A 23722-nucleotide genomic window follows, 5' to 3' on the forward strand; every position below is an offset into this window, starting at 1 on the left:
ATATGTATCCTTCACAACCGAGGATAGTAATTTGTATAAGTATCCTTCACAACCGAGGATAGTAGTAAGTATATGTGTACGTAGTTTGCACGTATGTGTCCTGCACAACCGAGGACGATGATATGGTAGTCTAGTAATAGTGTAAGTACAGTTCTATTCAATCTCAATCCTTCAGTCCCAATTCCCGTGCCCTGGGAATCCCATGCCTTAGTAAGGGTGTGAACTCACCTTGGTTTGCTCGGTATGTTATTGCTTCTAGGGTTTATTAATCGTCTAAGTCCGTTACACACGACCTAGGATATATTGCACATGATACGATATAAGTGTTTGCATCCAATTAGGGTTTACAAGTCTTCGATATCCAATCAACTGTGTTCTGTGTGCTAATTGTGTACATGATAATATCAGGTAGAATGTTCATACATACAGTATTCAGTAACAAACAGCATCATGCAATAACCTACACCTACAGTAACATACATGTAGTGGTGGCAGAATAGGTGTTTTTCATTCAACAGATTGCTTGATTCTGATAACAAGTAAACATACTCGGACTGTATAATTATTAACAAAGCTCCAATTACAAGTGTATCTAATAAAAGGTCGGGCCACATGTTTTCATATAAAAGTCGGACCAAGTATGTGATATATGAATTCGGATAACATCACTTAAAGAAACTCGGACCATGGAGGCTTTAGAAGATCGGATCCCCCATTCTCCTATAAAACTCGGACAAACTCAAGACCACCAAACTCGGACCTTGAGTCCTCTTGTAAACCTCGGACAACATCAAGGTGATAAAAAACTCGGACAAAGGAAAAGGAAAATATGGTCGGACATGGGTGTGGGGATTGAAACTCGGACCCCCCCTTAATAATTCGGACCACCCCCCCCCTTTATTCACTAAACTCGGACAACACATGGGATGATGAAACTCGGACCAAGCAAAGATCACAAAGTCGGACTAGGTGACATTTTATAATAAACTCGGACATAGTGGGGTTGCCATGTTAAACTCGGATCAGGCAAGGGTTTCATGAAACTCAGACATGCTAGCTTCAAGAAACTCGGACTCATGAATATACTCGGACCAATTCATCATTTCAAAAACTCAGACTATTATACACGTTACAAACTCAGACATCATACCCAGACTTTTGTGACTTCACAAAACTCTGATTACTAACCCCGAACTTTAACATACGTGATTTCAAAAGCTAATTCACAGAATCATTGGAACAGTTACATACTTACGCTAACACGATCAGGAAACCCTAACTACATACATTTGCATTGCGCCGATCAAATCAACAATCAATATTTCTAGCATATCATGCATCTAAATCATCAGGCAATTGATTATACAACTAATCAACATCATTATCTCAATACTCAGAATCAAATCAATAGCACAAAACATCATATGAAGAACTAGGGTTTATAAGGATTACAAGGATCAAGAATTTATAACAATCAAATAATCAACAAACAATAATCATTTACCTTGTGATGATTCTAGAGAAATGTGGAATCAAAAGTGATGATTAGCTTGTCAATGATGATGGTGATGATTGCTAGAGAGCCAAAGAAATGAAAGTACGTGCTTGGATTCTTGTGAGAGGTTTAGTGAATGATTTAGGGTTAAGTATAGTTTAAGTTTTCACTAATAACTCTTCACACCCTCAATTATTCTATTTTACAAAGGTACACCATCTCAATCAATTTCACAGTTTCACCACCAAGTTCACATACTTGACAAGTCTATCACAATTAACAAACAACCATGCACAATCACACAACACAATTCATTGTATCAAAATGTTATATTGAATTAAACAACTGGACAACACATAAACGTGCAATAAATGCGAAATAAGAATCTTGGAAATTCAAGTTGTCACATTATCCCCAACTTAAAAGAAATTTCGTCCCGAAATTTGGTACGCACTCACTGAGGAAGCTAGGTAAGCTGTATTGTTCACTGGTTTTCCTGGGGTGTCACACCATCCCCCCGTTGATTTGGAATTTCGTCCCGAAATTCCGCAGTAGTAGCTTCAGTCTCAGTAGTGGATGCATTGGTTCCGAATAACTGGGGGTACTTTTCTTTCATTTGATCTTCGCGTTCCCAGGTGTACTCTGGGCCACGTCGGGAGTTCCAACGAACTCGAACAAGAGGGATTCTCTTGTGTTTGAGGACCTTAACATCCCGGTCCGTGATTTCAACTGGCTCCTCGACGAACTGCAACCGCTCGTCGATAGTGAGTTCCTTAAAAGGAACTATGAGGGTCTCATCTGACAGGCACTTCTTCAGATTCGACACGTGAAATACATTGTGAACTGCACCGAGTTCAGCTGGTAGGTTCAATCTGTAGGCTACTGGGCCTATTCTTTCTATGATCTCGAACGGTCCAACATACCGTGGATTGAGTTTGCCTCGTTTACCAAATCGAACCACACCCTTCCAGGGTGAGACTTTAAGTAAAACCCGGTCCCCGACCTGAAATTCCAATGGCCTCTTACGCTTATCCGCGTAGGCTTTCTGACGGTCGCGTGCTGCCGCCATGCGTTGTCGTATCTGTGCAATCTTTTCTGTGGCGTCCACTACAATCTCTGGACCCGTAATCTGACTATCCCCCACCTCTGCCCAACAAAGAGGTGACCGGCATTTACGTCCGTACAATGCCTCAAATAGAGCGGCTTGAATGCTGGTGTGGTAACTGTTATTGTATGAAAACTCCACTAAAGGGAGGTGCTTTTCCCAGCCGTTGCCGAAATCGATAACACACGCTCGAAGCATGTCTTCTAGAGTTTGAATCGTGCGCTCAGACTGCCCATCCGTCTGAGGGTGATATGCTGTGCTCATGTCTAAACGAGAGCCAAACGCTTGGTGCATCGCTTGCCATAGCTCTGACGTGAATCGTGCATCCCGATCCGAGATGATGGAGGTGGGCACACCGTGCCTCGAAACAACTTCTTTAAGATAGATGTCTGCGAGGGTGGAGAACTTATCTGTTTCCTTAATAGCCAGGAAGTGTGCAGACTTGGTGAGTCGATCCACGATCACCCATATGGTATCATTCCCACGCTGGGATCTAGGTAAGCCCGTAACAAAATCCATGGAAATCTCTTCCCATTTCCACTGTGGTATCCTGGGTTGCTGAAGTAGACCTGCGGGTTTCTGATATTCAACCTTGACTCTCGCACAGGTCAAGCACTTGCCAACATAGGTGGCGATGTGGGCTTTCATACTTGGCCACCAGTATGTTGTTTTGATATCGTGGTACATTTTATCCGCCCCTGGGTGTACTGAGTAGCGAGACTTGTGCGCTTCGTCCATCACAAGCTCTCGTAGACCGCCATAAAGTGGGACCCAAATACGCCCCGTTACATAGTAGGCGCCGTCTTCCTTTTGTTCCATGCGTTGCCTTGAACCGCATAAGGCTTCAGCCATGACATTCTCGGTTTTAAAGCTTCTAACTGAGCAGCTCGTATCTGTGTAGGAAGACTGGACTGAATAGTAAGCTGTAGCGCTCGCACGCGCTTAGGTAAGGTGTCTTTCCGACTAAGAGCGTCGGCCACAACGTTGGCCTTGCCTGGATGATATTTGATAGCGCATTCGTAATCATTAAGCAGTTCGACCCATCGTCGTTGACGCATATTCAATTCCTTCTGCTTAAAGATATGCTCGAGACTCCTGTGATCGGTGTAAATAGTGCACTTGGTACCGTACAGGTAGTGTCGCCATATCTTAAGCGCAAAAACAACAGCTCCCAGCTCTAAATCGTGCGTCGTGTAGTTCCGTTCATGAACCTTGAGTTGACGAGAGGCGTAGGCAATAACTTTATCCCGCTGCATCAATACACAACCAAGCCCCTGTATCGATGCGTCACAGTAAACCACGAAGTCATCCGTGCCCTCGGGCAGTGAGAGGATAGGTGCGCTGCATAGTCTATCCTTCAGGTACTGAAAAGCAGTTTCCTGCGTATTACCCCATCTGTAAACGACACCTTTCTGTGTTAGCATAGTAAGCGGCTGCGCGATCTTGGAGAAGTCTTTGATAAACCGCCTGTAGTATCCCGCCAAACCCAAGAATTGGCGTATTTCTGTTGGTGTACGCGGTGCTGGCCAATTCCTGATCGAATCTACCTTGGATGGATCGACATGAATTCCATCCCTGTTCACCACATGGCCTAAGAAGTGGACTTCATGAAGCCAGAAGTCGCATTTAGAAAACTTTGCGTACAGTTGCTCCTTTCGAAGAAGTTCCAAGATAAGACGTAAGTGCTGCTCGTGCTCCTCCTGACTCTTGGAGTAGATCAGAATGTCGTCGATGAAGACAATGACGAACTTGTCAAGATAAGGTTTGCACACCCTGTTCATAAGATCCATGAAGACTGCAGGCGCGTTCGTTAATCCAAACGGCATGACGAGAAACTCGTAGTGACCGTAGCGAGTTCTGAAAGCGGTTTTGGAGACGTCCTCATCCCGGACTCTCAGCTGATGATACCCTGACCTCAAGTCTATCTTGGAGTAGTAACTCGACCCTTGCAACTGGTCGAATAAGTCGTCAATACGAGGAAGAGGATAGCGGTTCTTCACCGTAACCTTGTTCAGTTCGCGATAATCAATGCACATTCTGAAAGTACCATCCTTCTTTTTCACGAATAGTACTGGAGCTCCCCAAGGCGAAGAGCTTGGACGAATGAAGCCTTTATCCAAGAGCTCTTGTAGTTGCTTTGACAGTTCTTCCAGTTCGGTTGGAGCTAAACGATACGGTGCGCGAGCTATAGGTGCTGCTCCTGGAGCTAGTTCAACTTGAAACTCGACCTGGCGATGAGGCGGTAGACCAGGTAAGTCTTCTGGAAACACTTGAGGAAATTCTCGTACAACTGGAATATCCTCTATTCTTTTCTCTTTCGAAGCTGCATCAGTAACCAGTGCTAAGACAGCGGTATGACCCTTTCGTAAACATTTCTGAGCCTTCAGGAAAGAGATGATGCCAACCACTGCACCACTCTTGTCGCCTTGAACTTCGAGAGGTTCCTTTCCCGAACGAGGAATACGAATGATCTTCTCCTTACATAGAATCTCTGCCTGCTGCTTGGATAACCAATCCATGCCGATGACGATGTCGAAACTACCCAGAACTATAGGAATAAGGTCGATGGAGAAAGTCTGACCAGCTAAAACGATGTTACAACCCTTAACTATCTGTGTGGCTTCTACACTTTTACCGTTTGCTAGTTCTACGACATGTTGGGTGTTTAGGGGTGTAGGTGCACGTTTTAACAATTTACTCATTTTCAAAGACATATAACTCGTATCCGCACCCGAATCAAATAAAACGGTAACATAAATGTCGTCGAGAAGAAACTTACCCATAACGACGTTGGGATCATTTCTGGCATCACCCTGCCCCAACACAAACACACGGCCCCTTGCTTCATTGCCATTGTTGTTCCCTCCGTTGTTGTTGTTGTTGTTGCCATTTCCCTGATTGTTGTTATGGTTGTTGTTGTTCTGGTTCCTGTTCAGCTGAGGACAGTGCCTTTTGAAGTGACCCTCTGCACCATAATGAAAACACCCTTTGTTGCCCTGCTGCTGATTCTGCTGTGCTTGGGGCTGCTGCTGATTCTGGTTTGCAGGTCGAGGGCTTCTACAATCTTTGGCCTCATGACCCATCTTGAGGCATCTTTGACAGCGACCCTTATTACACTGGCCACTGTGGTGCTTGTTGCAGGTGTTACACTTCGGGAGGTTTCCTCGATATCCTCCCTGTCTGTGGCTGCCTGAGGAGTGCTGACTGGGACTCTGATAACTGTCTGTCTTTCGTTGCTGAGCTTGTGACTACACTGAAGCTGATCCCTTGCTAGAATCCCCATCCCATTTTCTCTTGCTTTCACTGGGAGTAGAAGCAGTAGCGGTAGCAGTAGCGCTGATACGCTTTGGCAGTCTGTTCTGATCCACTGCCTGATCGGTGATGCGGTGAGCGAGGCGTTGAATAGCCTGAATGTTGTCAAGATTAGCCGATGTTACGTGGCTCTGAATTTCTGGCGCCAAACCCTTGAGATACAACTCAATACGCTTGTATGGAGGGTCCACCATAGTTGGACACAGCACAGCCAACTCGTTCGACCTCTTGGTATAAGCCTCGATTTCTGACCCAGTCATCTTCAAATGATAAAACTCATCCTCCAGCTTGTGGATGTCTTCCCGAGTACAGTACTCACGTTTAATCAGTTCCTTGAAGTCATTCCAAGGGGTGGCGTTAGCAGCTGCCAACCCTAGGATCTGCACCTGCGCGTTCCACCAAGTCAACGCGATCCCTTCCAAAGTACCAGTGGCATACTTGACCCTGCGAGCCTCAGGGCATTCACACATCTCGAACACAGACTCGAGCTTTTCAAACCAGTGGAGGAGTCCAACTGCTCCTTCAGTGCCACTGAACGTGCTAGGGCGACAATCCATGAAATTCTTGAAAGTGCAGACAGGCTGCTGCGCGTGTTGACCTATTGTGTACGAATAGGACAAAGTTAAATACGAGAATTAATGTAGGACCTAAAGATCCTAGTGTGTGTCTATACTGCAGGGTATACTACCTGCTTGAGCAGCTGCAACTGCCGCAGCAACTTGAGCTTGAACGAGAGCCTCTAGCTGGGCTTGAGTCATGTTGATTCGTCCGGCCATTGATCTTCACATCAAAGGCAACATAAGTGAGAAAGGTTCGCGAATAGTGCGATGACAGAAGAGTGTAAGCACGTAAGTGTTCTCAAGCAATAACAAGTAGTGAGCAAAGTAGTGTAAGCATACTACGAGCAAAGTTCTATGCAGTTCTAGCATGTAGGCAATAAACATAAACCTTATTACCTAGGATGTTGAGTCTTGCACGTGGAGCGAAGCGTCGTTGTGGATCGTTGAGAACACTGTTCTGGTTATAGTCTAGTTTTAATAAAAACGTTTTCCCATATTAAAACCAAGTTCTCTATAACCAATGGCTCTGATACCAATCTGTCACACCCCCAAAATCCACCTGCGGAGTATCACCGCTTGGGAGCGTGACTGACCAGGATCAAGCCACCAATCATATTGAACATGTAATTAATAAATAAAAGTAAATTGCCATTCAATCACCAATATGAAAGGTGTTCCAAAACATAAGTAGTTAATCACTGTTTAGCGGAAGCGTATAGATAAAACCCAACATAAATAAGTATGTAATGTCATAAGTGTTTAAGAAACAATCGCGATCCAAGCCCACAACGACCCGCTCCTCCATGTGCAAGCTCCATATACCTAACGACCTGCAAGGCATGTAACAGAGGATCAACAACTAGTTGAGCGAGTTCACAGAAAGTAAATGCGTAATAGTAAGTTCGTTTGTAACAGGTGGCTCTACTGGGCTGTTAGTACGTTCAATTGGTGGGGGCTTCCCATGTTGTATAACCACTAGACTATTCGTAACCATATGTGTTCTTCACAATCCGAGAACAGTAGTAAGTATAAGTTCACGTAGGTCTTACGTGAGTATCCTTCACATCCGAGGATAGTAATTAAGTATAAGTATCCTTCACAACCGAGGATAGTAATATGTATAGGTATCCTTCACAACCGAGGATAGTAATTTGTATAAGTATCCTTCACAACCGAGGATAGTAGTAAGTATATGTGTACGTAGTTTGCACGTATGTGTCCTGCACAACCGAGGACGATGGTATGGTAGTCTAGTAATAGTGTAAGTACAGTTCTATTCAATCTCAATCCTTCAGTCCCAATTCCCGTGCCCTGGGAATCCCATGCCTTAGTAAGGGTGTGAACTCACCTTGGTTTGCTCGGTATGTTATTGCTTCTAGGGTTTATTAATCGTCTAAGTCCGTTACACACGACCTAGGATATATTGCACATGATACGATATAAGTGTTTGCATCCAATTAGGGTTTACAAGTCTTCGATATCCAATCAACTGTGTTTTGTGGGCTAATTGTGTACATGATAATATCAGGTAGAATGTTCATACATACAGTATTCAGTAACAAACAGCATCATGCAATAACCTACACCTACAGTAACATACATGTAGTGGTGGCAGAATAGGTGTTTTTCATTCAACAGATTGCTTGATTCTGATAACAAGTAAACATACTCGGACTGTATAATTATTAACAAAGCTCCAATTACAAGTGTATCTAATAAAAGGTCGGGCCACATGTTTTCATATAAAAGTCGGACCAAGTATGTGATATATGAATTCGGATAACATCACTTAAAGAAACTCGGACCATGGAGGCTTTAGAAGATCGGATCCCCCATTCTCCTATAAAACTCGGACAAACTCAAGACCACCAAACTCGGACCTTGAGTCCTCTTGTAAACCTCGGACAACATCAAGGTGATCAAAAACTCGGACAAAGGAAAAGGAAAATATGGTCGGACATGGGTGTGGGGATTGAAACTCGGACCCCCCCCCCCTTAATAATTCGGACCACCCCCCCCCCCCTTTTATTCACTAAACTCGGACAACACATGGGATGATGAAACTCGGACCAAGCAAAGATCACAAAGTCGGACTAGGTGACATTTTATAATAAACTCGGACATAGTGGGGTTGCCATGTTAAACTCGGATCAGGCAAGGGTTTCATGAAACTCAGACATGCTAGCTTCAAGAAACTCGGACTCATGAATATACTCGGACCAATTCATCATTTCAAAAACTCAGACTATTATACACGTTACAAACTCAGACATCATACCCAGACTTTTGTGACTTCACAAAACTCTGATTACTAACCCCGAACTTTAACATACGTGATTTCAAAAGCTAATTCACAGAATCATTGGAACAGTTACATACTTACGCTAACACGATCAGGAAACCCTAACTACATACATTTGCATTGCGCCGATCAAATCAACAATCAATATTTCTAGCATATCATGCATCTAAATCATCAGGCAATTGATTATACAACTAATCAACATCATTATCTCAATACTCAGAATCAAATCAATAGCACAAAACATCATATGAAGAACTAGGGTTTATAAGGATTACAAGGATCAAGAATTTATAACAATCAAATAATCAACAAACAATAATCATTTACCTTGTGATGATTCTAGAGAAATGTGGAATCAAAAGTGATGATTAGCTTGTCAATGATGATGGTGATGATTGTTAGAGAGCCAAAGAAATGAAAGTACGTGCTTGGATTCTTGTGAGAAGTTTAGTGAATGATTTAGGGTTAAGTATAGTTTAAGTTTTCACTAATAACTCTTCACACCCTCAATTATTCTATTTTACAAAGGTACACCATCTCAATCAATTTCACAGTTTCACCACCAAGTTCACATACTTGACAAGTCTATCACAATTAACAAACAACCATGCACAATCACACAACACAATTCATTGTATCAAAACGTTATATTGAATTAAACAACTGGACAACACATAAACGTGCAATAAATGCGAAATAAGAATCTTGGAAATACAAGTTGTCACACATTTCTACATTTACAAGTCAAGCTAGTATGATAACCATCAACATCTCATGCATCAAAACCTTATTCATCACATAAGCATCATCTAGTAACAAGTGACCATTTTCTTTATCAAACAATCGCTTTCATCATCAATAAACCACAATTTACCATGTAACTAGACCATAGGAGCCAAAAGAGTCACTAACCGGAGAGATACTCTAAATGTGAAGGTATAGAGGGTCGATGAGTGAACTTCAGGATGATTCCAAGCTTGAGCCGAGGTCCTAGTGTTGTCACCGGTTGGTTCCGAGTAGGGGGAGGGGATGATATTGTTAGGGTTTAGGGTTTTAGTGAGAGAGAGAGAGAGTGAGTGAGGGAGAGTGTTTGCAAAAATGGTAAAAGTTGCAAAGGTTGGTCACCCTCAAGGGTTTTATACCCGTCTCGAGTGGGTTAGGGCTTCCGAATGGGCTTCTCGGTTGCATGGCCCAACCGGCCCGCTTGTTACTGTTCACTCGAGATCGGCTCACTTGTAACACACACATATATATAATATACATACATACAACACATAATAACAGATAATCCATAGTTTACATTTAATAATATACGTACACGCAATGTTAAATCAAGAAGGTTGCCCGGGAAAACCCGAAGTGTCACAACATCATCCCCCCGTTGATTTGGAATTTCGTCCCGAAATTCCGCTGTAGTAGCTTCAGTCTCAGTAGTGGTTGCATTGGTTCCGAATAACTGGGGGTACTTTTCTGTCATCTGGTCTTCGCGTTCCCAGATGTACTCTGGGCCACATTTGGAGTTCCAACGAACTCGAACAAGAGGGATTCTCTTGTTTTTGAGGACCTTAACATCCCGGTCCGTGATTTCAACTGGCTCCTCGACGAACTGCAACCGCTCGTCGATAGTGAGTTCCTTAAAAGGAACTATGAGGGTCTCATCTGACAGGCACTTCTTCAGATTTGACACGTGAAATACATTGTGAACTGCACCGAGTTCAGCTGGTAGGTTTAGCTTGTAGGCCACTTTGCCTATTTTTTCAGTGATTTCAAATGGTCCAAGATACCGTGGATTGAGCTTGCCTCGTTTACCAAATCGAACCACACCCTTCCAAGGTGAGACTTTGAGTAGCACTTGATCCCCAACTTGGAACTCGAGCGGTTTTCTGCGTAAATCAGCGTAGCTTTTCTGGCGATCACGAGCTGCCGCCATGCGTTGTCGTGTCTGTGCTATTCGTTCAGTAGTGTCAACTACCATTTCTGGACCTGTAATCTGACTATCCCCCACCTCTGCCCAACAGAGAGGTGACCTGCATTTACGTCCGTACAATGCCTCGAATGGAGCGACTTGTATGCTGGTGTGGTAACTGTTATTGTACGAAAACTCCACTAAAGGGAGGTGCTTTTCCCAGCTATTGCCGAAATCGATAACACACGCCCGAAGCATGTCTTCTAGAGTTTGAATCGTGCGCTCAGACGGCCCATCCGTCTGAGGGTGATATGCTGTGCTCATGTCTAAACGAGAGCCAAACGCTTTGTGCATTGCTTGCCATAGTTCTGATGTGAATCGTGCATCGTGCTCCGAAATAATAGAGGTGGGCACCCCGTGCCACGAGACAACTTCTTTCAAGTAGATGTCTGCTAATGTAGAGAACTTATCCGTTTCTTTAATAGCCAAGAAATGAGCAGACTTCGTGAGTCGATCAACATTCACCCAAATAGTATCATTCCCACGTTGGGATCTAGGCAGGCCTGTAACAAAATCCATGGAAATTTCTTCCCATTTCCACTGTGGTATCCTGGGTTGCTGAAGTAGGCTTGAGGGTTTCTGGTACTCTGTCTTGACTCTCGCACAAGTCAAACATTTGCCGACGTAAGTTGCAATGTGGGCCTTCATGCTGGGCCACCAGTATGTAGTTCTAAGATCGTGGTACATTTTATCCGAACCTGGATGTACCGAGTAGCGAGACTTATGAGCTTCATTCATCACAAGTTCTCGTAAACCGTCGTATAGTGGTACCCAAATATGCCCTGTTACATAGTAGGCGTCGTCTTCCTTCTGCTCTAATCGTTGCCTTGAGCCGCGTAAGGCTTCAGCCCTGACGTTTTCTGGTTTCAATGCTTCAACCTGAGCATTTCGTATCTGTGCAGGAAGATCTGACTGAATAGTGAGCTGCAGAGCTCGTACACGCCTAGGTAGAGTGTCTTTCCGACTGAGAGCGTCAGCCACATCATTGACTTTGCCTGGATGGTACTTGATGGCGCATTCGTAATTATTAAGTAACTCGACCCATCGTCGTTGACGCATGTTTAATCCTTCAGCTTGAAGACATGCTCGAGACTCCTGTGATCGGTGTAAATAGTGCACTTGGTACCGTACAGGTAGTGTCGCCATATCTTAAGCGCGAAAGCAACAGCTCCCAGCTCTAAATCGTGCGTCGTGTAATTCCGTTCATGAACTTTGAGTTGCCGCGAAGCGTAGGCAATAATTTTATCCCGCTGCATCAATACACAACCATGCCCCTGTATCGATGCGTCACAATAGACCACAAAATCATCTGTGCCCTCTGGCAGTGAGAGAATAGGTGCGCTGCAAAGCCTATCCTTTAAGCGGCTGTGCGATCTTCAAAAAGTCTTTAATGAATCGTCTGTAATACCCCGCCAAACCAAGAATTGGCGTATTTCCGTTGGTGTACGCGGTGCAGGCAAGTTCCGTATCGAATCTACCTTGGATGGATCGACATGAATCCCATCCCTGTTCACCACATGTCCTAGAAAGTGGACTTCACGAAGCCAGAAGTCGCATTTGAAAACTTGACGTACAGTTGTTCCTTTCGAAGAAGTTCCAAGATAAGACGCAGGTGCTGCTCGTGTTCCTCCTGACTCTTGGAGTAGATCAGAATGTCGTCGATGAATACAATGACGAACTTATCAAGATAGGGTTTGCACACCCTGTTCATAAGATCCATGAAAACGGCAGGCGCGTTCGTTAGCCCGAATGGCATGACTAGAAACTCGTAATGGCCGTAGCGAGTTCTGAATGCTGTTTTGGAGACATCCTCATCCCGGACTCTCAGCTGATGGTAACCGGACCTTAGATCAATCTTGGAGTAGTAACTCGACCCTTGCAACTGGTCGAATAAGTCATCAATGCGTGGAAGAGGATAGCGGTTCTTCACTGTGACCTTGTTCAGTTCGCGGTAATCGATGCACATTCTGAAAGTGCCATCCTTCTTCTTCACGAATAGTACTGGAGCTCCCCAAGGCGAAAAGATGGGCCGGATGAATCCCTCATCCAAGAGTTCTTGTAGCTGCGTCGATAGTTCTTCCAATTCTGATAGAGCTAAGCGATATAGTGCGTGAGCTATAGGTGCTGTCCAGAACTATAGGAATGAAGTCGATAGGGAACGTCTGCCCAACGAGGATAAGATTACAACCCTGAACTATGTGTGGCCCCTAGACTTGTACCATAAGCTAACCCTACGACAGGTTTGGTATTTAGGGGAGTTGGTGCATGTTTTAACATTTGGCTATCTTTCAAGAACATATAACTGGTATCTACACCCAAATCAAACAAGACAGTAACATAAAAGTCGTCGAGAAGAAACTTACCCATTATTACGTTTGGATCGTTCCTTGCGTCACCCTGACCAATCACGTACATGTGGCCTCGGCGTCATTGTTTCCATTGTTTCCCCCAACGTTATCCCCATTGTCGTCCCTGTTTCCATGGTCGTGGTTCTGAGTCTGGTCCTGGTTTATATGCGGACAATGTCTCTTGTAGTGATCTTTAGCATCACACTGAAAACATCCTTTAAAACTCTGTCATTGCTGCTGATTCTGCAGAGGTTGAGGCGGTCGTTGTTGTTCTTGAGTTACAGGACGTGAGTTTCGACAATCCTTAGCTTCATGACCAATCTTGGGACACTGCTGGCAACAACCCTTGTTGCACTGGCCACCGTGGTGCCTGTTACAATTGTTGCACCATGGGTGAATTCCTCGATATCTTTTCTGCCCATGACTACTAGAAAACTGCTGTCTGGGGCTCTGGTAGTCATCTATCTCTTGCTGCTGTGTCAGAGGCTGGACCAAAATTAATCCCTTGCTCAGGTTTTCATCCCACTTGCGTTTGTTATCACTAGAAGCACATGCAGTATCAGTTTTAACACGTTTCGGTAGTTTGTTTTGTTCTTCAGCCTGGTCTGTGAGACGATGAGCAAGTCGAGTGACTTGCTGGATAGTGCCAAGATTAGCTGCGGTTACATGACTCTGAATTTCGGGCACCAGACCCTTGAGATACAGTTCGATGCGTTTGGTGGAAGGGTATACCATAGTGGGACAAAATGTGGCTAATTCATTCGATCTCTTTGTATAAGCTTCAATTTCCGACCCCACCATCTGTAGGTTGAGGAACTCTACCTCTAGTTTGTGGATGTCTTCACGACTGCAAAACTCTTCCTTAATTAGGTCCTTGAACTCGTTCCAGGGGGTGGCATTAGCAGCTGCTAGCCCTAACATCTGAACCTGTGCTTCCCACCAGGTTAATGCAGCACCTTCAAGTGTTCCAGTAGCAAACTTCACTCTACAGGACTCAGGGCAATCATGCACCTCAAAATCGGTTTCGAGCCTCTCGAACCATTGGAGGAGGCCTTCAACTCCCTCAGTTCCACTGAAGGTACTAGGTTGGCAATCCTTGAGATTTTTTAAGGTGTAAACAGGTGACTGGGCGTGTTGACCTCCTGCTTGTATGGCTGCAAGTGCCGCAGCAATTCGTTCGTTAATGAGAGCCGTCAACTGGGCTTGTGTCATGTTAATTTGTCCGGCCATTGATCTTCACATCAAAGGCAGCATAAGTGAGAAAGGTTCGCGAATAGTGCGATGACAGAAGAGTGTAAGCACATGGGTGTTCTCAAGCAATAACAAGTAATGAGCAGTGTAATCTAAGCATACTACGAGCAAAGTTCGATGCATATCTAGCATGTAGGCAATAAACATAAACCTTATTACCTAGGATGTTGAGTCTTGCACGTGGAGCGAAGCGTCGTTGTGGACCGTTGAGAGCACTGTTCTGGTTATAGTCTGGTTTTAATAAAAACGTTTTCCCATATTAAAACCAAGTTCTCTATAACCAATGGCTCTGATACCAATCTGTCACACCCCCAAAATCCACCTGCGGAGTATCACCGCTTGGGAGCGTGACTGACCAGGATCAAGCCACCAATCATATAGAACAATATATATAGTAAAAGTAATTGCCATTAAACCAAACCAAATCCATATGAAAGGTTTTCCAAAACATCAGTAAGTTATCACTGTTTAGCGGAAGCGTATAAATAAAACCCGTCATAATAAAGTATCAAATGTCACAAAGTGTTTCACAAACGATCATGATCCAAGCCCACAACGACCAGCTCCTCCCTGTGCAAGCTCCATGTATCTAACGACCTGCAAGGCATGTAACAGAGGATCAACAACTAGTTGAGCGAGTTCACAGAAAGTAAATGTGTAATACTAAGTTCGTTTGTAACATGTGGCTCTACTGGGCCGATAGTATGTTCTATTGGTGGGGGCTTCCCATGTTGTATATCCACTAGACTGTTCATAACCATAAGTGTTCTTCACAACCGGGAACAGTAGTACGTACAAGTTTTACGTAGGTATTACGTAAGTATCCTTCACAACTGAGAATAGTAGTAAGTATAAGTATACGTATATCATAAGTATGTGTCCTGCACAACCGAGGACAGTGAGTAGCATAAGTATGTGTCCTGCACAACCGAGGACAGTGAGTAGCATAAGTATGTGTCCTGCACAACCGAGGACAGTGAGTAGCATAAGTATGTGTCCTGTACAACCGAGGACAGTGAGTAGCATAAGTATGTGTCCTGCACAACCGAGGACAATGGTATGGTAGTCTAGTATTAGTGTCAGTACGAATCTATTCAACCTTATTTCTTCAATCCCATTCCCAAGCCCTGGGAATCCCATGCCTTAGTAAGAGTGTGAACTCACCTTGGTTTGCTCGGTATGTTATTGCTTCTAGGGTTAATTGACTGTCTAAGTCCGTTACACACGACCTAGGATACATTGCACATACTTGACGTAAGTATATAAATTCAATTAGGGTTTGCTAGTCTTTGATACTCTAGCAACTGCGTTATGTGTGTTCACTGTGTACAGGATGATATGATAAAGGTTGTTCCTATCTATAGTATCACATAATCATATACGGTAACATACGGTGGCATGCTGTAATGTACAGAACATACGTAACATACAATAGGCTCTATACTGGTGTTTACAAGTAACTTGCTTCATACATCACTTTGTAAGGCTCTGATTGTACATAACATATGCAATTCTAATTATCATCAAAGAATAACACTTAAACAAAGCATCAAGACATGAGAGTTCGGACACTATATCACAAGTAAAAAGGTTGGACCTTTGCTTAACATTTTAAAGGTCGGACAAAACATCCTAGCCATGAAACTCGGACCAAGGTGGGGACTATATCATAAAAGTCGGACCTTGGAGGGCTTCCTCTACAAAATTCGGACTAGGGGTGGGGAGTTTGGGACCTTTGGCCGCAAGCTCCTAGCTTCGTCAATCACCATTGGACACCTAGAGATAACCTTGAAATGGTTGGACTTGAAATGAAAGTAAGGGTGGTGGTGATGGTTACCTTTGGCCGTGAGGGAGGGAGAGGGTTAGAGAGTTGTGGTGTTTGTGAATTGTTGATGAAGATGGTTCTTATATCCACTAATCTTATTGTCCATTGGGTTTCATGTCCCCTAAGTACACACATAATCTCACTAAATCCCAAGGAAAGATCCAATGTGATTTAGGGAAATCAAAGGAAGATTGTGGTGATCTTGGTGGGGCCATGGTGACCGTCCACTCATATATGGGGGGGGGGTTATGTGTAACTTTAGATGGTAAGTAGGTAATTAATTGGAGGTTAAGTGTAAAAGCTAGTGTTTTATGTGTAACTTGCATTATGTAGTATGTTAAAGTGTTCGGGAACAATAACTAGCTCAGAAAAAGTAAAACAATGCTTCTAGCAATATTTTGGTGTTCCGGGTAATGTCCAGTTGTTCGGTTAGATACCGGTCCGTTAAAGTGTCAAGTTATTCCGTTTAGTGTTCTTTAAGTACCCTTTTGTAACACTTTTAATTCCCGACACTTAGGAAAGCATACAGGACCAGTTTGTCATATTTTTGCACATTACTAGCTTGTTAAAAAGCTGAATTTTGCTGAAATATGCAGAATTTTGCACTTTATGTGAGTTTTAGGCACTTTCTGGCACTTTATCTATCACTTAGATAAGCAGTTTGGTAATCCTTACTTTCCTACACACTATACTAATGTATCACTTGGTCTCTGGCTCATACTGGGCCACAAAACACTGTTTGTCTATGTACTGAACTTCGTCAGCATTTTTAGTTTGTCTGGTAATGGTGCCAATTCTATTCTGCGCATTATTAGAACTATATCGTGTTGCATGTAGCAATGAATAAAGTCTTGTAACATCAAATTCTATTGTATGTATATAACAGTAATCAGAAATTCATTTGTCTTGTAAACTAGATCATGCACAGTTATTAAAGCACAGATTACTGTTCATTTAGTGTACGAAATGTACGAAAAAGTGATAGTTGTCACATCACTCTTCCTATATATAGTTCTTATATATTGTAATCGTTAACACATATATTCTGAGTGCATAAGAACTAAGTGAGAGAGTGTTCACCTGGTGAGGGGGAGTACAAATTGTTGTGTTTGTTTATTACTGTTTTATTGAATTTCTAATTTGATTAACTGTTTTATTAGAAAAACACAAATTACATAAACTCTCAGACTCAATAATTAGTATTAGAGAGGGTTTCACTGAACTGACTTCACCATTGATTACCAGTTGATAATTGATTGAGTGATTAAAGGACATTGAGAAGAATTAGACCAATCCGATCATTAAATTGTTTCTGATACTCTGTTTTTCGAATTAAGTTCAATAGAACCCAAAGATATTTCAATCATTCATGATCCTCACAATACACTATCGACAAACAAGCCTCCGATGCTCGTTTGCCATTAATTCAAGATATAGCAACAAAGAATGGTTACCACTTGTCACAGCAGAACACTCGTTGCTGAAGATCAATGGTATATGACCCTGATATTCCATCTGTTTTGAGTATCGAAACACAGATGTTGTGGTTCCTAAGAAAACCACTTATTACTATGAGCAGGATTTCCAAAAGTTGGAGCTGAACGCTCAGGCATTCGGGATACTAGCCATGGCCTAACCCTAGGAAATATATGATGGATTGCTCCATTGTAAGAATGCCAAGGAGTTGTGGGATGCTTTGAACGAACAATTCAATGGTAGAGATGAGGTTCAAGAGAATAATATAAAGAACCTAAATCAACATTATGAAACATTTGCCCATATCAAGGGAGGATCTCTGACTCAACAGTTTGAGCGTTTTAATTGCCTAATCAGTTAACTAAGGCTTGGATATTAATTTTATACAAATTATGCTTTGAGTAACAGATTCCTGATATCTCTTCCTGATACAACAACTTATGTATTGAAAAACTGTATTGGTTTTATAGAGACGACTCTGACACAACTTCATGGCAAACTCCTCACTTATGAGAGAGAGCATGACTAGAAACAAAAGCTGATGTCATCAGGTAAAACTACTGACGATTACACATATGGTAACACAGCCCTGATGAGTCAAGATGAGTCGTCATCATCCAATAAAGTAAATGAACAGAGTTATGATTAGTTTGTTGATATAACTACTAGTTTTAATTCTCAATATGACACATCACATGTTGGAAACCATAATTACGCTTTAATGATGCATGATTATAAACCAATGGACCTTGTTGACCAGGAAGAGTTTGCCCTCCTTTACCAACTTGCATTATTGAGTATTAAGTCAAATCAATTTTTATAACAAAACTAGTAGGAAATTTCGTGGAATGGAGGGTAGAAGTAAATTTAAGAAGGATAAATTCAGGGTCGAGGGTTATTAGTGTCATAGGTTAGGACACTTTGTAAGGGAGTGCATAAATCTTGCACAAACCTCAGTACCAAGTGTGACTTGTTCTAATCAAATGAATCAAACAACTACTAGGCAGTACTCAAGTTTTTTAAAAAACACATCAAAATTTTTCCTAAAATACCCATGGTCCTAACACTCAGTCTACATCATATTTTGCATATGGACCAGCTCAAAACTCATACCCATCTGTGAATGGTCCTTCTCAGTATAAAAAACCACATGCTAATATGTCACAAGAACATGTTCAAACACCTTCACATGCACAAACTTAATCCTAGGTTCATTTACCAGTAGTTTGAAAGATTATTGGTTCCCCTGTACCATAAACTACTCAACAAAGCATTTTCACTCAAAGGTTTGTAGATTGGAGTAGTCTTCCTGAGGATTTGAATGATAAATACTTTAGAATGCTTGCACTTAATCATGGTCACCAAAATATTGCACAAGTTGCTCTAGAATCATTAAGTGATACATCATATTATAGCACTAGTGAAACGACTGGTTTGTGCATTATTCCACTAGTTGGATACACAAATGTTGTACCATCTTAGCATGTTGATATATCCCTAGAAATTCTATCAGAACTTTTTTCTGAAAAATTATATCATGTTTTTTGAAAAATCTGAAAATTCTAAGAAACTTCTGGCACAAACTATTAGACTAATAAACAAGTGCTTAAAGAAAAAGACCAAATCATTTCTGATTTTAAGCATGAAGCCTCAAATCATTCGGCATTATTAGACTCGCTTCTTTCAAAATATCAATCATGTCAGGAACAACTTGAATCAACATAAGTACATTGTCAAAAATGGGTTGAGTCATGCAAAGGTTTTGAAATGTTGTTCAATCGACAATCTAAAAGCAAAGTGAAATTTTGGTCTAGGGTACTCTAACACACAAGGACCAAGTGATTACACTAAATTCAAGTCTATGACACTGAATCCAATTCCTCAATTCGAAAGGATGCCATAAACACTAATTGTGGTTCTTCTCACAAATTTCTTGATTAACACAACACTCAATGGTATGATGAAACATGTGTTGACAAGAATTTTAAACCGATGACCTTTGTGACTTATGATATAACACCATTTGCAAATCCTCCGGCAGTTTCATCCAAAACTACTGGCCCTAGTCAAAACTTCAAAACCAAATTAAAGTCCGGGTAAGAGCACTAGAGGTACATTATTTTGCACAGTATATGAGAAAATCAACCACTATACCAAGGATTGTTGCATGGTCTTAAATAATGAGAAAAGCAAGATTCCTAATTTGGAAAACTTTCATGAAAAGCCAATATTATATCCATGTGGTGATTCCAGCTATTGTGAATCCACTAGTTCTTTTGAGATCTTTAAAATTTTTGAAACGCCTGACATACTGGCCCTGAATAATAGAAAATTCACCTGCCCAGTACAAGTTACTGATGCACCTCCTGCAAACATCTAGCCAAAACAAAAGAATTCCCATTCTACCTCTAATCAGTATAAGCAAATGAGGCTTGATCAAAGTGTTGAACTAAAAGCACAGGAAGAGAACCAAAATGAGTTGATTAGAATGGTACAAAATCTTTCAATGGGTTAAAATAGTGGTCAAAGTGACCAATTAAGTTCTAATGTACCAGGCTACCAAGTCACAAGGCATGGGTTCCAAAGACCTATCAATGATGAGTTCCTTGAGATAAAAAACTACTGGTTTTCATCAATTTTTGTACATATTTCACAAAACTGCTAGCTCAACCCAGCAGTTTGCTAAAAATTTAGTCGTTTCTTTTGACCATTATCAATTCCCTATAAATAAGCTTCTAGATCATATTGGGATACTTTTTGCTATGTCACACATATCTAATGATCAATTGTAAACCCTAAGCTTCAATTTCTTCACTTACCTAAAATTCTCATCATCTTGATCATGGCAAGCCTTCCTCTTCGACCGAGTCAAAACCTTCTTCCTTATCCAACTAAGGAGAAGGACCACCCTGAAGACCACCACATAATAGACCTCATTGAGAAATCTCCATTCCATCATGCACTCACAATGAAACCAACCATCTACAAAAACCACCTTAAATGACTTTTGGACCACAGCCAAGGTAATCAAAATTTTAAAGAACTAGTTTCTAACGTTAACTCAACCTCAAAAAATTTTATACACCCTAGACTTATTATGGCAATACTAGAAATAGAATTTTCTGATAAGATCTACAACGGGTGTGATCCTTTCTATCAAATCATTTTTGGCTCAAACATTTACAAGGATGGGAAAAGTTAAAAACAAGTCTAAATTAATTGATGAAGAGGCTGAGTCTGTGCAAGGTAATGACCCTGCACAACCAGTAGTTGAGTCACAACAACCATTTGAGCCCACTGCTTTCTTGCTGACCAAAAACAACAACACATCCCTAAGGAACCCGCAACAACAAACACCAAAAAGAGGAAGAAGTCTTCTGCCACCCCCTCAAAAAAAACAAAACAAAGACTACTCAGGAAGTTGAGGTCCTGAGAGTCTAGCTAAAACACAAACTCAGCTAGATACTGTAGTTACTTCTTCACTACGGTCTCTAGTGCCCCCAACTAGCTAAACCAGCCCAACCAACACTTTTAGGAAAAAGCTCATGAAGTCAGATCTTCTTATGTACCAACAAAAGGGCACATCTCAACCATAAATCACAGAGATGGAGCTATAGAATAAACCCTGGTACATATGGAATCTATTCCTTACCCACATGAGGTAGATATTCATTCCTCATAAGTAAATCTTAATGAGGTGATTGTAGTGGTGGCTTCTATTATTCTTAATAAACCTACTGGTTTTCAAGAAGACAATGGAAACATAGCTAAGTGTAAGGTCACCAAACACTCAACTAAAATACACAGATCGAATCAACAACAAGATACATCATGATGTGCAAAATCCATCATGAAGCATGAACACACTGTAGACAATAAGCAGAATGGAGTAGAAACACATAGAATTTACCAAAACTGGACTTGTATTAAACACTCTTTAAACACATAGTTCACAGTTTACAAGTTCTCCTAAATCTCTAATGTCTTACAAAATATTTTACCAAGTCCATATATATATATAGGACAAAAGCTATAGTCCAGGACGTCCATAAGTTCCCGACTTCTAACCTTATACAATGGAACAATTACAGGGGAACAAACCACTAAACTTACAATAACCCGGAAAGCATTAACCTAAAACACACTTATTCCAAGTTACACAAAAAAACCCGGACACATCCAATAGTTAGTCAAATTTACACAAAACACAAATAAGATCAAAATTATATTTTAGACCATTATAAATTCAAGAGTTGTCAAATACAAAAAAAAAAAAAAAAAAAAAAAAAAAAAAAAAAACTTCTTCAATTTAGTGCATTAACATACTCCCCCTTGATGAATGCTTGGATCTTCAAAACTTTTGGCTAGTTTTCACTGGTTTTTGAGAATAAAATGGAAACATAGCAAAGACCACCCTGCATGCAACAACAACTGAGTTCCTCCATACTGCTAAAGTGTTGGATGACTAAACTATTGGAAGTCCCCAGTACCGAGAAAAATGGACATGAGGAAGTCTTTTTGTGACTGAAAAGCGACAAACACCTACTGATATAACCACCTCTAGTGGGGGAGAAAATGAGTCTATTAATTTGGATAATGCCCAAAAACCATCAATTTATGAATTGACGGAACAATTGGGTGTTGCAGTTTCCAAACTCATGGAGTTGGTCACTAAAATGCCCCATGCTAAAGTCCATCTTAAATTAGAATACACCAAAAAGTTGGCCTCCTCACATAAGGAGCTCACCCAAATACTGAACTCTCTTCCTCAACAGCCACCAGCTACATAAAGCTAAACTTCTGGTGAGGTTTTAGCCACCTCATTATCGCGAGCAATGGGGCTCAAAAATGCCTTTAAAGACATCCTAGAACCGATATTCAAGGTGTATTTGAACACCTTTGATGCCAAATTTTTTGGAACTTCTACCCCCAGACCCTGGTTACATCATTTCATGTAAACGCAGGAAACTGCTGATGTTGAAGCTGACATGATTGAAGCAGGTGAGATAAGAGCAAAGAAACGAGCTGATGAAGCTAAAGAAAGAGGTATGATTGAAAAACATAAAGCACTTGATGTTGGAGATGCATATCATGAAGAAAGAATCAAGAAGTTCAAATAACTGTGATCCAAAAGGCTAAAACTATTGAAAAGCTAGAAGCCAAAAGAAGACAAGCTCCCCAAGTTCAACCAGTAGTTGCTAAAGGACAAACAGCTAGTCCCAAAGGACAAACATCTGGTCCAGCTCAAACAGCTAGAGTGCAGACTCAAACAACTGGACCAAGCAAAATTGTTCATTTTGAATCACTTTCTACTCCACCAACTACCAGATCAACATCAAATGCCCAGTCGCTAAACCAGCTATTGTCAAAACTACTTTTAAATTACCTGGTAAAAAGCAAGCAGTTTTACCAAAAGCAGTAGTTACTAGTAAACCAAAAGTTCCTAAAGAAACAACTGCCCAACCTTCAAAGAAAAGGAAGTTAGTCTTGCAACATGACCCAGAAGATGAACTAGCAACAACAATTGATCCTGTGACTACAATAGTTTTCACATGGCTATTTTCTGAATAGTCTCCTCCTTCCCCAAGATTAATTGCTTCACTTCAAAAGCTACCACTACTAAAATTGATGAAACATTAAACTATGAAGAAAACATAAAGAATATGGAAGAGGAAGTTGTCAAGGAGTTTAGAGAGGTTCAAGGGAAGATAACCTACAGAAAAGCTCAATACACTGTGGATAGGAGGATAAGCGATATCAGAAACTATGAATAACACATGTTTCAAGAATCACTGAAGCTCTCCAAGATTCCACCATTCAAGCATAAGTCTGTATCCAATGTTTCAAAACAAGAAAATATTGAGTGGCTCAAGAAGAATGCCCCTTTTCATGTGAAGAACTAGGAGAGGTGGCCAGGGTAAAGAAGATGTTAGAAGACCCAACCATGAAGATCACCCCTTCAAATTGAAAGCTTGGCAGTAAAAGACACCTAAAACCTAAAGAGGTAGCAAAAATCATTAAGAGGACGCAAGAATTAATACAAGTTGAATGGGCTGCAAGAAGTTCAATAATAAGGTGG

At 41.5% G+C, this 23722-nt stretch overlaps 1 pseudogene; it reads left to right on the forward strand.

Moving 5' to 3' along the window:
• The window catches only part of LOC118485737, an 82503-nt pseudogene extending 59086 nt beyond the window's left edge, over positions 1-23417 (forward strand).
• The last annotated feature ends 305 nt before the right edge of the window (positions 23418-23722 follow it).

Source organism: Helianthus annuus, chromosome 13 (assembly GCF_002127325.2).
Source record: "Helianthus annuus cultivar XRQ/B chromosome 13, HanXRQr2.0-SUNRISE, whole genome shotgun sequence".
Lineage (NCBI taxonomy): Eukaryota > Viridiplantae > Streptophyta > Magnoliopsida > Asterales > Asteraceae > Helianthus > Helianthus annuus.